The following is a 13439-nucleotide window of genomic DNA, read 5'->3' as shown; positions in this document are numbered from 1 at the left end:
CTCCGTTTGCGTTCGACTTCTGGCAAAATTGCTCCAGTTAATTCAACTTAGGCTCTTAGACCACTTGCTTTCTATTTTTGACAGGTCTGAAGGTAGCAGTGTCCGACACCAGTAGTTGCGAATTGTGCCATTTATTTGATCAAGGCGGACCTCGTCAAATAAAGATGCATGACACATTTTGAAATGTTAGTGATTATTGCAGTATTTGCAAGACATGACTCACACAACTGCTGAAAAAATTAAATCCTGTAATAACCAACTACCGACAGCCAGATTATTCTTGTTTGTATTTATCATAATCAAACTTAGTTTTGTTACGTTATACTTCAGAAACAGTGTTTCATTCACACTGTTGCATCTTCCCCCTGTAAAGGTGACACCTGACTCAGCCATTAGTGGGATATGCCAGTTGTACAGCGCTTGCAATATCAAAGTGTCTCTATCATCTGTTGAAGTATTTACTGTTTATATTTTTCAGTGTAGTTAAATGCAGGATCACATTTTAATTCAGACTTAATTCAAACAGAATTTCAAGCTGTTTAGATGGTTCGTGATTCGTAATCTAAGAAAATTCCTTGAGTATGACATCTTCACCCGACTTACCTTACATTGAAAGCTACGAGTTTTTGAGAAGAAAATCGCCTTTGTCTAGAGGAGGTTCATGCTGTTGAGTGTACATTAAAATGTTTATGGATTTTTGTAAGATCGGTCCAGCTTATACTCAGTCAGGAAGTTTAGTTTGGCATGTGAGATTACCTGGCAGTTTTTAATGATATAATTCCGCGTGTAGGCATTCGAGATCGTGATTCCATGTGCATATCGGTAGCCAATTCGGAATGGCTTGGAGGTTTATTACAGTACTACACATTACTTTATCCACTCCTTGCTATGATAAATTCGGAACCACTCTCCTAGATGGCAAAGATTTTTTATTTATTGCTGCATGAATGATATTATGTTTGCTTGTGAACCCAGTGTTTGAAATTTTAGGTTGAAGTATTCTTAAGGGGTTGTGAAGATGGCTTTTATATGATTTTGAGAATATAGTGTTGCTTAGACTCAGGTCTTTTATTGAGAAGCCCGTCTTTCTTCATATACAATTGATTTGAATACTCTGAGCTGGTCGGTAGCCATCTTTTTATCTCATGTAAGGTAACTGCCGGAGTCGTAGTCACATTGATAATTACATCTCCGGCTGCTGACCCATGGTTGAGACGAAATGGTAATTCTCAGCATGCGAGATAAGTTACAGGGACTTGGGAAAGAAACGCTACGTATGCAGTATTGCCGCATCATTTTATGACACCTGTTGTTCAACCACACTGAATTGTCGAAAGGATATGCACGGCAGAAAGCTAGTGTCATTACGTGATCAGTCCGTTGGTCACCTACTTTCTGTATCCAGTTTTCACACGTGCACAACTGGGGAGACTGCCCCATTGCACTACAGAATTCCACGAGGTAAAAGCTAAGAAATATTCGAAGAATTCACAACCACTTACGGAGTAAATCATTGATGTGCTGCAGGAGATCTTGAGGTAAGCAGAACGTTTGTTCTCTCCATTGCAGTGAGTTTTTGGAAGCATGTGCTGTGTCAGTATCTTACATACAATTTCGTAGTCTGCACTGCTAACATTATTCTACGCATTGCATATTTCATTTTGATCATCTTCAAAGTTTCAACGCTTATTTATCGCTATCTACGAGCGTAGTCTTTTCCTATTTTCAAACACACATAAACCTTTCTACATATTTGGAACTTCCTGGCAGATTAAGGCTGTGTGTCCGATGGCGACTAAAAAACGGAACATTCGTCTGTTCTATCTATCGAGGTATGCAGGCACGACTCGAAACTCATTTTAATACATTTACTTCCTCCATTACCTCGTCTCCCACCATCCATACTTCGTAGACGTTGCCCTGCTTATCTTGCTAGACTCGATCGCCAGACAGTCAGACTACTGCGGGGAAACGGCAAACGAGGAGAACATGACGTCTCAGAAACTTCTCACAGTAGGAGAGAGATCAAAATAAGCCAACACATGTGTCCCATTATCCACAGAAACGCTACCACTTCAGGGAAAAGGGCTGTCAAAGTTTCAGAGGTACTGTATGTGACTTTTAACGAGTGCATAGTTCAGCTGAAACGGGTGCACAATGGCAAGAGTAGCGGATTACACTTTACGTCCTGTGTTCCAAACTTGTTTCTCTTATATCTACCAATGTCCTTAGAAAACTATTACAAGAATGTTTTCCAATATATTTTGAAATAACGTTGTCCGTATTCTTCTTCGAGTGATCCAAGTGTCGAAGGAAAGAAGGGAAGAAGAATAACACAGCAGAAAGTCGGAGAACAGTGACAGACCAAAGGAGGATCCCCTCTGACCTTCAAGCTCAGGGCAGTATCATATGACTTGTCAATGTTCGTTACGAGTATAATGGTGTGCAGGACAGGGTCACGAGCCCGAATGCTTCTAATTTATGGACGTTGTGTCAGACGTTCCTCCCACGTTCGAAGCACTGCAGGTACATCTGCGCAGAGCTGACAGCCGTCAGCTATTGAGGCCTCCGCGGATAACGCAATGGATAGCGGTTCGAATCCCAGTCCAACATAAACCGTAACACGAAAATTTCTGTAGATATGCCAAAATGTAATTTTAAGAGACATCGTGATTAGTCACCAAAAGAAATACTCTAGAACAAATTCATAACACGCGACTTTCACAGTACAAATTCCTCCAATCCTTTCCTCTACCACTGTTCTTTTGGGATGTAGAGCTTGCAAATTACGGTTTTACAATGTTCCATACATACTGCCTTCCTCGCATGACGTACACAATGTTTGGGAAAGGTCTTGGTCGGAAATTAATTTCTTAATGTGTTTCGATACGTAAGCATCAGACATAGCTATGGTAACAACTTTTAAGTACTGCCTGGTGGTTATAATTTAACTGCAGCTACTCTCAGAAGTCCAGTGTGGACTATAATTATCGTGTGGCTGAGAAACTTTGTAGATAAGCCAATTAGATAATGTATAACTGAAGAACTCTGGTAAAAATTAGTTCTACTTTTGGCCACCAGGTGCAAATCTGGGGCTGCACGCCATCTCGTTGACGTCTTCGATGTTCACACTGAACAAACCGTGAAAGCACCGGTTACAAATAAAATCAACGTTATGCCTTTCTCAGTTGTACGGCCTTTTCTGGCTAAATCCTGTTCCTAATTCATCACATGTGCAACCATAACTATACATCTTTTTTGCATTCACAGTGCTGGATCTGCAATTTCTGTCCAAAATTAGATTTTTTCACCGTAAATCAGTTCTACATTAACGAATTAGAATACTTACCAAGTTCTTCAGGCATAAGGTAATTACAGTCCTCACTGAATCTCTGTGAGCAGCTGCAGTTTCACTGTAACCATGTAGTATGAAGGTATATGTGTGTATGTATGTATTGAACTGGGGACCTAGAAACGACGAAGAGGTATCGTCCCCGCTGTGGCCCTCAGTGGTACACAACCCCACAACCGGTTGCAGCAATCCACTCACCCCACCGCCGCCCCACACCGAACCTAGGATTATTGGGCGGTTCGGCCCACAGTAGAGCCCCCCCCCCCTCCCCGCCCCCCGCCCCCTCCAGGCGCCCACCAGGGAACGTCTCATTCCAGAAGTGTGTAACCTCAATGTTTGCGTGGTAGAGCAGTTATGGTGTACATGAACTTAGAGAAAGCGTTTCCGCAGCAATCGCAGAAATAGTGTAACTGAGACGGAATAAGGGGAACCAGTCCGCATTCGTTGATGCAGATGGAATACCTCCTTAAAAACCATCCACAGGTTGGCCGGCACACCGGACCTCGACACTAATCCACCAGGCGGATTTGTGCCGCTCGAGAAGCAGTGCGTTGGACCACTTAGTACATAAGAGATGTTGATGTGTCAGCACAGCATGGAATTCAATTTTTACACAACAAAAATTCTGCAAAATAGGCTGTGGGGTGGTAGGACTGGACCAAGTGACGCATCAGTTGCACTGAACATTTATTTAGCACACTTAAACAAGACAAATAAAAATAAAATCATCAACTCATTTTCAAAATGACCATTTAGGTGAGAGCAAGTTACTTCAAAATTCAAACATTCATAAACCACAGCACTTATGGCCTATTACACATATAGTGAAATGAGTTAAAAATTATTTACTCAAAAACTAGGATCAACCTGAGAACAATTTACTAAAATTTAACGACGAAATGTAGTCTTTAGTTACTGCAGTGATTGGTATTACCAAAGTAATTCAGAGTACTGGCAGCAACACATCAGATACCATGGCACACAACCAAGTTACTTAAATGGCAACAATGTCCTGCAATGTAGGATATAAAATATAAAACGCCCAGAAGAAGACGCCCAGCCACTCAGCTGTTTCCAATACAGGCTTGGCATGGACCCCCAAACGGGAGCAGCAACTGTCACGAATAGGTGCATATAATCCCAGAACTAGTGAGTATCTACGACAGACTAACACCTGCTTTAAGTAACTAGAAACACAACAATTCATTAGAACACATCATGTGTAGAATTAATCAACCTATTAACGAACATAAGCTAAGCAGTACAAATCTATTATCTTATGTGCGTAAGACCAATTATACATTAAGCCTCGAGCGAAGTAGATACACGGCCATCCGGCATGCGCGGGAAAAGGGAGGAAAATACACAACCGCACAAGCAGGACGCAACCCAACACCCCGCACCCGCTACCAAGACAAAACGAAATCGAGTGTAAGTAACTAGCGTGCAGGCTGACGGTATATTGAGTTTGCCGCCCCCCCCCCCCCCCCCCCCTTCCTCCGACGCAAAACACAAAGCATCTTACAGCAAATAGCCACACTTAAATTTGTGATTAAATCAGAATTAATTGCCATATCCATATACTGAAATTGCAGGAATTCTTGTACTTTCATTAATAGAAGCAGTTTCAAACTATTTAAACACACAATAACAACTGGCCTCTCAGTAAATTGCAAGAGATTGAGAAACTACTTATTTAGAATGAGCACAATGGCTCTGAGCACAATGGGGCTTAACATCTGAGGTCATTAGTACCCTAGAACTTAGAACTACTTAAACCTAACTAACGTAAGGACATCACACACATCCAAGCCCGAGGCAGGATTCGAACCTGCGACCGTAGCAGTCGCGCGGTTCCGGATTGAGCGCCTAGAACCGCTTGGCTACCGCGGCCAGCCGTGTCTCTCAGACACACTCTCACTTAAGATAGAAACGTAACAGAAATGTTATTGCAATTCGCTGCAAAATATGTTCGGGGAAAATTTTATCCATGTATATCTACAGAAATTGACCAGCCTAACTTCGTCGTGTGATATAGATGCAATGACCAGGGCTAGCCAAACTGTTTTCGGTGGCGGTTAACAGTGACAGTAGCAATCTACGAAGAGAATGTATCAGTACTCCACGCCCTAGTAAATGTTAATCATCACATCACATATTGATTTCACTAGAACCTTGCGCACTAAGCAAGTTCAAATTAACACATTCGAGGGCAGACTCAGTAGGAGTAGCAATGGCCGGTCAAGAAAGTTAAGTCAACAGCACAGAACCCAGTAGTCGATTCCGGCCACAATTTACAGCACAAGCAAGGCTCTTACCCTCTTGCTTGTTCGACGAAGCCAGCCTCCGCAGATACCGGTGCCAGGAGACATGCAGGAAGCGAAATACACCAACGGATTCCCAGTAACGTGACTGCTTCCACGTCGGCGATATTTGCTACGGTTCCGGTCGGTGTGGCCGTGCGGTTCTAGGCGCGTCAGTCTGGAACCGCGTGACCGCTACGGTCGCAGGTTCGAATCCTGCCTCGGGCATGGATGTGTTGATGTCCTTAGGTTAGTTAGGTTTAAGTAGTTCTAAGTTCTAGGGGACTGATGACCACAGATGTTAAGTCCCATAGTGCTCAGAGCTATTTGCTACGGCGCCGTCACTCGGGTAAACAGCCCCTTCTAGATGTGCTCTTCCTGCTGCTTCGCACGGCGCCTGTACTGCCCGCCAGACTTCCCCAACGACGTTACTGCTAGGCATCCCAAAGAAAAATCCTCGCTACTTGCTAGGGCTCAGCCTTCACTCCCCAATCGGCCCGGTAGGTGGCGTCACCGCGAGCTCTGCGCACACCACTTGAAAGATGACCCATACCGGCGGCTGGAATATCGCTGATCAAGCCACACGGGTCAGATGTATCAGGAAGAACAGCTGACACCAGTTTCCACCAATACACACAGTGAAGGAGGAGTACATACCACACCAGCTTGGGCACATAAGTCACTGAAAGTATAGCATTCATATATTTGGAGACAGAAGCCATTCCTGTCACTGAGCCATGACTTCCTGCGATGCTCCTGGCAGAATAGTTTCTCTGTCGAAGTTACGGGCTTTGCAGCGTCCTGGTTTGCTAGCGCCCTCTATTAAGGACGTTCGCGGCTAGCAAAGATACTAGGTAGGGGGCAGTGACGGAGACTCGGTAGGCAGCAGTGATAGAGGGAAGACATCGCTCGGAGCATCGAGAGTAATCAGTCGGCGCTACTATACTGCTTAACATGTTAAGTGGTCAGTTTTCTGAATTAAAGTTTATTCTAAGACCTGAGCCTATAATTTAAATTGGATTTGCAGAGTTCTTCCTTGTTGGCAACTATAATAGTAGCAGTTTTGCGCCTTGAAACGGTGCTTTGGTATTTAAGGCTTTATGCGGCTTGTCTGGTCATTATCACCTTGAGCTAATTGTGGTTTACAAATTTATCATACGAAATTTCACGTCATTGGAGATTCTTTAATGAACTATTGCTTTAATAGTAAATGTGATTGTCACACTACAACGTTTAACATCTCTTCCTGCATTTGACGTTATTGGTGCGCGCAGGCCCTCCTGGATGTTGTTGTCACTTGAGCTCTCGAGCACAGAATTCAGACGCGTGGCTGATGTGAGCGCCAAATGTCGAGAATGTGCTGATTGCTGTGTAGATCTTTCAGGCTATCATAATATCATATTGCCCAATGTTTTCCATAATAGTTAATTCATGTATTTATATCTTGCTTTTTGAGTACTTTTGAAACCTAATAGCTTTTCCAAATTGCTATTTTTCATATTCACGAGGCCTGATAATTGACAATCTTAGAACTAGTTAGCTGAGATATGCAGTTATCGCCTACCTCGGTTACATGTGAGCCTTTCGCTAGTGTGCTGAGTGTTATTAATCGTTCTCTTGCAGCTATGCTTAATAAAATCGCCATCTTCATTCTGAGGAGGATGATCTTTAACGGTCCAGAGGTTAGATATTGTCTAATTTACGGGGAAAGCAAATATGAAGTTGAACAAGTAGTCTTATGAGACTCGTGTATAGCTGGAGTGAAGGTAAAGATTACCCAAATAATTTAGTTACCCCAATTATCTAGAGCTTGTCTGTGGTAGACAACGAGTGCGGATTTCAGATTTCTGTTAAACCGCTCAGCAAGAAGAGGGTTAAGCGTAGTATCGAATGGCTGTAAATTGGGCTATGGCATATCGAAAACAAAACTTTTGGACGTGCCATGGCATAAGGCTAGATTCATTATTACTAACAAGGGTCTTAGCTAGTCAAAAATAATAAAAAATATTACTCAATCCCCAACAATGACGGAAAGTGCCTATATCTAAATTTAGTTCCGGGAAGCTGCCCACGTAATCTATACAAAAGCTTGTCCATTGGCCTTTCTTTTCGATTGCACTGTAAAAGACTGTGACATGTTTAGGGTTTCAATGAAGTAGAAGAGTTGGGCTTCCTTAAAAGTCTCACCCTAATCAATGAATGGTTCCTGTACGCCTTGCTGAGATTTCAATCTATCAGATACAATTTGCTGAACAGTACCCCACAAACTACCCTTTCCTCCATAAACCGTTCTGTAAAGCTTCGTAACCGGCCCCTGATCAAGGGAAACAGAATTATAGTAATCAGATAACCGGGAACACGAATCACGTAACAAGTCGCTGCTTCTCAACGGACAGGCAAAGGAAGTATAAAATTGCACATTGTTATCGATGGATAGTTGATGAATACATTGAAAAGTAGTCGTAGCTGGATTTGCCAAACGATTGTATCCGCACCGAATCAAATTAACGTAGGGCTACAAATTTCTCACAATTTTCTTTTATTAATTCAATTAATGAAATTTTCCCGATATGCAAAGTAATTTGCCGTAAATCGCGTATTAGATCATTTACAAAGGTGTTGATGCGACACCTCACAGCCGCCCTCTGATACTGCTTCCGCAATTCCGACCCTTACAGCTCAGAGGATGACGTTTTGTGAAGTCAGACATCCCGACCAATGGCGACTAACCGTGTGCGGACGAAGGGGTCGATCTGGACTCCTCACAATCCAGTGACGACAGAGCTGAGTGACAACGTCTGTCTTACCGCAGGCAGGACTTGATGTAACACAGCATGACATTGATATGGTAGGAGCCCACGCGTGGAGAGTGGTGCGGGCAGGTGGTTTGGCTAGACATAAATTTCAAGTAGAACTTTATTCATAAAGCGAGAATAAGCATTTTTACTTCGTGGTAGGAACAATTAAATAATGATAAAGAAGTAACTTAAAATGCACCTGCACTTTGTTACGATTTTCATTCAAAAAAGGTCTTTCGTCTTACAAGGCGCTAATAGCATATACAACTTACATCTTGATTGCATTTAAAACCACTCTTCCACACACAATTCCAATAACATGTAAGAAACGAGACGAATGGGAAAATGTAAATAAAGAGTTTTTTATTTCCGAAGTAATAGCCTAAATTTTTAATACATCTATCCCACTATCAGACTAGACGATTGGTGCACTCTTGAAAATGTTTCCAGTTGCTGAGAAATCGTGATTGGAACCAGGCCTCCACCTACTCCTCCGAAGCAAATCGACGGCCTCGAATATCGTTAATTAAGTCTCAAAAAGTATGGAAATGACATGGGTAGAGATCGGGACTGTGTGGCGTACGCGTAGGGACTTTCAGTGAAACTTCTGCAGCGTAATAGAAACAATCTTTGCAACATGTGGCCGGGAATTTAGTTGATAAGTTGTTTCGACTAGACTGAATAAATTTCGCTGGAAAGCCTTTACACACCATCCTCTACAGTCCTGACCACTCCCGGTGCTGTTTTCACATGTTGGAGCGCTGAAGGAAGTCATTCGTTGCATTCAATTTGCTCCACACGAAGAGGTGCATGCTTCGGTACAATCATAATTCCGTAGTCAACATCAAACATTTTCCCATGCAGGCTTTTACAACCTAGTCTCACAGCAGGATAAATGATTTACCAACTATGTCAATTACATTTCAAATAACAAATAGTTCATTTGTTTTCTCCATCTATCTCATTTTCATCTGTTTGCACCTACATTACATATATCAGATGACTTCACGTACGTTAAATACTTCACGTACCCTTAGCGCCGCTGGTAACTAAACATAAAAGAAGAACAATGGTGCAACCTCGCGTCAGTAGCTCTCACATTCATCGCATGCTAGTGCTAGCAGCCCAGTCAATATTTAAAAGCAAGCAAGTGCTGGCAACCATCATAAATCAAATATCCCATTGAACAGGAGGATTGTTTTACATTACTCAGAGGGCACACAGATATAACATATGTAATCAGTAAAACAGGAACTTGATACTAAATTTACACAAGGAACAGACTATGAAGAATCTTCGCATCCAAAACAAAGCCCAATGTTATAGTGGGGGTGAAAACACAAAAATTTAGACACGTGCTCATCCTAATAAGTAACATTTAAGAAACGAAATGTTTGACACAAACTTTATGAAAAAGTCACAGCTAAAAGGATAACTCCGAAATAAAAGACACTGCTAACGTAAAACAGCGTCGCTTGTACAGCCATCAATCATACTGTTCGCTAAACAACGTCACTTAAAAGCAATTAAAGACAATGACTGCAAAAGAACGTCACTAGAATACAACAGAACCGCTCTTTATGTATGCATCACATTTCTATAGCAATATACGACAGTAAAGAGGAAAACAGAATAAATACAATCGACGAAGCCAGAACCCATAGCGAACGACGACAAGCTGACAGTAGCGTCACTCCAAGGATTACTGGGTGGCGGCTATGTATCTCCTTACAACCAGAGCACTGAGCTAAGTGGTGCTGTGGTTCAAACATTAGACTCGCATTCGGGAGGACCACAGTTCAAACACGCCTCTAGCCGTCCTGATTTTGGTTTTCCGTGATTTCCCTACAATCGCTTCAGTGAAGTACCACGACAGTTCCTTTGAAAGGACACGGCTGGCTTCCTTCCCCAATCCGATGGGCCCAATTAACCTACAGTTAGGTCCCCAAATCAACCAGTCAACCAACCAACAACCAGAACTAAACAGCGGGCTAAAATGATGCCATGTGTTTCATATACACACTTCTCGGAATGTGACAGGAATATTATCTACGCTAGTGCCATACCCCATGCACGGCAGCAAGAAGAAGAAGAAGGGAAACAGCCTGCAATCGTTACCTGTAACTTCACACTGTTCTTGCCGCTCAATGACAGCAGTTTACAGACTTCCCGTTCCCCGGTTCCTCCAAGGTGTCTACATAGCGCTGCGCATTGCTTGTGGTTCCATGCTCGAGGAACTCGACTATCAGAAGGCTCCTGCAGTCGAAGACGAAGGTCATGATGACCTTACCGCAACTTGTGTGAACAGCTTTTGAATTCTTTAGCGAAAAAGATGTGGAATGTTTCCACTTTTGACTTTGTTGTTTGCCCTCCCGCTGTCGGAATGCTGTCGAACGGATTTATCCTGTCGTACCATAGCTCAAGCCCCAGACTGTCAATCCGACGAAAGCTTTGCTCCAGCGATCTGTTTGGGAAACAGTGCAATATCCTCAGTATAGCCAGTATCTTTCACCGTGTGATTTTCCCATCTTTGGTGACCTGATGTAAATCATGAGTGGACGTCGGACAAGCAAGTGCATGGGTGGGTACAGTTGTATGTGTTCCAGCGGCCACCGCGTTCTACGAAAGAGGAATTGATCGTCTTGTCTCCCGGTGATATATATGTCTTAATGCATAAGGACCAATCCGTGGTCCCTTCGTGCCGGGTCTTCAGTTTTCATTTGACAGTCCCTCACAGCGTCACATTAATCGATATCGCAGGTTAATTCTCAAATAAAACTTACATTTGAATAACTCGGTTGACTGAATAACTAATGTGGCCATCTCGCACTAGTAAAGCCCACCCGTAAAACTTGTCACAGCTGCACAGTAGATACAAGGTATTATCGTCATGCCCTTGGCGTGTTGATGAGCTGCGACAGAAAACAGAGAAAGTGCGATTTGACGCCGCCGAGAGACCAAGCGGAAAATCTGATACTGCTGGGATAAGCTGGAAATGCGGCTAGAGGCTGTCAGTTGATAGTTGAAGAGAATTACTTTTCCACACTGTGTTGTTGTTCCCATTGGATTCTGGATGTCTTTTTAACAAAAATAATTCCGGTATTTTAATATGTAATGCCATTTTTATGACAACACTTACGTGATTGAATTATTCACAGCCATATTGCTGTTTTGTAGAGTTATACTCAATATACAATCGTCGAATGTAAACAGGGATAAAAGGATTTCCTTTTTAAGCATTGCGGTGTGTTTTGGCACCTGTTTGCATCTTTTTAATGTTTAGTGTTGACCTTTTCTTTCAATTTTTTGTCATCCATATAGGAAGCGATCGTGACAACTACTTTCCGTGGCTCAAGGGCCCCAAATACAGTTTCAGTTTGCACTTTGTGCTATAAGTACATTATTACAGAGAGAGAATATTTTGTAAAGGTCTCTAACATTTTTATTTTAGCTGTATACTTTGTTTTTAGTGTTCCGTACCTCAACCGGTAAAAGCGGAACCCTTCTAGGATAATATAACTGTCCGTTTTTTCTGTCTGTTTGTCTGTTTAAAACTCTTTTACTTAGGAACGGGTTGGCGTATGAAGTTGAAATTAACGTCATGTACTAAGAACTGCGTCCATTTGTTGTGGAAGAAACAGAAGTTTTTAAGCTTATGCAGTCGAAAGAAACGGCTATTTTTCTTACACATTTTGATGCTCGCAACCTCACTCATCATATCCTATGGGGTACTACCCTTTGATTTAGAATAATTAAATTTGGCAACAGGAAATATTCCACAGTAAACGTAAAGGAAAATATCAGAAAATTTTTAATTTATAGTTATATGAAAGAAGAGTAATATCTTTTTCTGTCATTTGTCGTTCGAATGTCAGTCCGTCCGTCTGTCAAGACGCCTTTTTTTTCAGGAACGGCAAGTAGCCAGTTGAAATTTGAGAAAGATATTAAGAGTTACAGGTCATGGTGGTGTAAAAAAATTTAAGCTTCTAAACTGACAAACTCACTCATAAATACAGGATACTCTCTGTTAACCCAGAATCATCAAAATTGGCAAGAAACGAGGTTACAGTAAAAGTAAAGGGAGAGACCTGAAAAGTGTTAACTAATAGTTATATCACATGAAAATATAATCCATTTTTCATTCTTTATCTGACTTCCAACTTACACTACTGGCCATTAACATTGCTACACCAAGAAGAAATGCAGTTGATAAACGGGTATTCATTGGACAAACAGATTGTACTAGAATTGACATGTGATTACATTTTCACTCGATTTGGGTGGATAGATCCAGAGAAATCAGTACCCAGAACAACCACCTCTGGCCGTAATAACGACCTTGATACGCCTGGGCATTGAGTCAAACAGAGCTTGAATGACGTTTACAGGTACAGCGGCCGATGCAGATTCAACACGATATCACAGTTCATCAAGAGTAGTGACTGGCGTATTGTGACGAGCCAGTTGCTCGGCCACCATTGGCCAGACGTTTTCAGTTGCTGAGAGATCTGGAGAACGTGCTGGCCAGGGCAGCAGTCGAACATTTTCTGTTTCCAGAAAGGCCTGTACGGGACCAACACGCAGTTGTGCATTATCCTGCTGAAATGTAGGGTTTCGCAGGGATCGAATATACGGTACGGCCACGGGTCGTAACACATCTGAAATGTAACGTCCACTGTTCAAAGTGCCGTCAATGCGAACAGGAGGTGACCGAGACGTGTAACCAATGGCTCCCCATACATTCACGCCTGGTGATACGCCAGTATGGCGATGACGAATACGCGCTTCCAATATGCGTTCACCGCGATGTCGCCAAACACGGATGCGACCATCATGATGCTGTAAACAGAACCTGTACTCATCCGAAAAAATGACGTTTTGCCACTCGTGTACCCAGGTTCGTCTTTGAGTACACCATCGCAGGCGCTCCTGTCTGTGATGCAGCGGCAAGGGTAACCGCAACCATGGTCTCCGAGCTGATAGACC

The sequence above is a fragment of the Schistocerca serialis genome, chromosome 7, assembly GCF_023864345.2.
Source record: "Schistocerca serialis cubense isolate TAMUIC-IGC-003099 chromosome 7, iqSchSeri2.2, whole genome shotgun sequence".
Classification (NCBI taxonomy): Eukaryota; Metazoa; Arthropoda; class Insecta; order Orthoptera; family Acrididae; genus Schistocerca; species Schistocerca serialis.
Note: the sequence above shows the minus strand (reverse complement) of the source record.